General features: G+C 63.1%; 1 protein-coding gene across 1 annotated transcript in view; it reads left to right on the forward strand.

The window, feature by feature from the left end:
* Positions 1-9: 9 nt before the first annotated feature.
* LOC113980480 (basement membrane-specific heparan sulfate proteoglycan core protein-like) overlaps positions 10-2,350 on the forward strand; it is a 4,312-nt gene continuing 1,971 nt past the window's right edge. Inside the window, exons 1-3 of the mRNA XM_027707687.1 lie at positions 10-29; positions 1,752-1,805; positions 1,893-1,968. The gene's annotated coding sequence lies outside the window, so the exon portion shown is untranslated. The remainder of the gene's footprint in view (positions 30-1,751; positions 1,806-1,892; positions 1,969-2,350) is intronic.

Here is a 2,350-nt window from a genome sequence, read left to right on the forward strand (position 1 = left end):
GGGGGGCACTTGGGGACACTGCCAGCACCGTGAGGGGACACGGGGACAGGGGGGGCATGGGGGGCACTGGGGAACACCTCAGGACACTGCCAGCACAGTGAGGGGACACCAGGGACATGGGGGCATGAGAGGGGACATGGGGGGCACTGGGGAGCACCCAGGGACACTGCCAGCACCATGAGGGGATGCTGGGGACAGGGGAGGACAGGGGGTACATGGGAACACCTGGGGACATTGCACCCATGGGAACACTCTGGGAGCACCGTGAGGGGACACCGGGCACAGGGGGGGATGGGGGGGAGATCTGGGGACACTGCCAGCACTGAGAGGGGACAGTGGGGACGGGGGGGGATTTGGAAATACCTGGGGGCGTAGGGTGTACCTGGGGACACTGCCAGCACCGAGAGGGGACAGCGGGGATGGGGGGGGACAGGAGGGGACATGGGGGGCACTGGGGAAGACCTGGGGACAATGCCAGCACTGGGGACACGAGGGACAGGGGGATGGGGGGCACTGGGGAACACCTGGGGGCACAGGGAGCACTCAGGGACACTGTCAGCACTGTGAGGGCAGACATGGGGTGGGGGGCTCAGGGGGAACATCTGGGGACACTTGGGGACACAGAAGGGGGTCAGGTCACCTGAGGACATGGGGGGACACAAGGGGACGTGAAAAGATATGGGGAGGGGGAAACTTGGGGACACTTGGAGACACCTGGAGACATGATGGGGGGGACAGCTGGGGACATGTAGGGACAGCTGGAGACCCTTGGGAATATCTGGGGACGCAGGGGGACACGTGGGGACAAGGCGGGGACACACACTTGGGGAATACTTTGGGATACTTAGGGACCTGGGGACACCTGGGGACATGGGGAGGACACTTGGGGCAGAGGGGGACACACTTGGGGACACAGAGGACACACACAATCGGAAATACTTGAAAATACCTGGGGACACTCGGAGACAACTGGGGACACCTGGTGACACTTGGAGACATGGGGGGACACGGGGGGACACCTGGGGATGTGGTGGGGGGGCGACACAGAGGGGACACCTGGGGACATGGCAGGGGGGCCACGCCTAGGGACACACCTGAGGACACATAGGAACATCTGGAGACCCTTGGGGACATCTGGGGACAAAAAAAGGACGCCTGAAGACACAGGGGACACCTGGGGGCATGGCAGGGACACACACTTGGGGGATACTTGGGGACTTGAAGTTACCTGGGGACATGGGGGGGACTCTTGGGGACACAGCAGAGGAGACACACATGGGGAACACTTGGGGATACCTGGGGACACTTGGAGACACCTGGGGAGATGGGGGGACACCTGGGGACACGAGAAGGGCACCTGGGGACACTAGGGGGGATAGATACACACGTGGGGAATATTTGGGGACATTTGGGACACTTGGAGACACCTGGGGAGATGGGGAGGGCACCTGGGGACACCTGGGGACACAGAAGGACACACACACTTGGAATACTTGGGGACTTGAAGCCACCTGAGGACATGGGAGGACACAAGGGGACCCCTGGGGACACGGCGGGGGATACACACATGGGGAACACTTGGGGACACTTGGGAACACCTGGGGGGTTGGGGGAACACCTGGAGACACCGGGAGGGCACTTGGGACACCTGGGGACACGGGAGGGTGTACTTGAGGACACTTGGAGATGTGGAGGGGACACCTGGGGACACGGAGGGCACACGTGTCCCCCATCTCCCCTCTCTCCCGCAGGCTCGGTGCTGGCAGAGCTGGAGCACGACTGGCAGGAGGGCAGCGGGGGCGGCGGTGGGTCCCTGCTCCCATTTTCCCCATTTTTCCACCCAAAGTGTGGGTGGGTGGGTCAGTCCACCCCTGACTCCCCTGTCCCCCCAGACGCCCCAGGACAGTTCAGTGCCACGTTCCTGGACGGATCCTACCTGGCTCTTCCCGGGCACCTCTTCCCTCGTGGGTGAGTGACCCTGAGCAGGGGCTGCACCCCCACCCATGGCATCACCCCCCTTTGGGTGCTGCACCCCCCCAGCATCACCCCCTTTTTTTGGTGCTGTACCCTCCCCTCATGACATAACCCTGTTTTGGGGGCTGCACCCCCACCCACGTCACCCCCCCCTTTTTTGGGTGCTGCACACCCCCCCCAGCAAATAACACCCTTTTTGGGGTGTTGCACCCCCCCACCCATGACATCACCCCCCCTTTGGGTGCTGCACCCCCTCCTACATCACCACCCCCTTTTTGGGGTGCTGTACTGCCCCCCATGACATAACCCCCTTTTGGGTGCTGCACCCCCACCCATGTCACCCCCCCCTTTTTTGGGTGCTGCACCCCCCTACATC

Source organism: Neopelma chrysocephalum, unplaced genomic scaffold, assembly GCF_003984885.1.
Source record: "Neopelma chrysocephalum unplaced genomic scaffold, ASM398488v2 Primary Assembly neopelma1_94348, whole genome shotgun sequence".
NCBI lineage: Eukaryota > Metazoa > Chordata > Aves > Passeriformes > Pipridae > Neopelma > Neopelma chrysocephalum.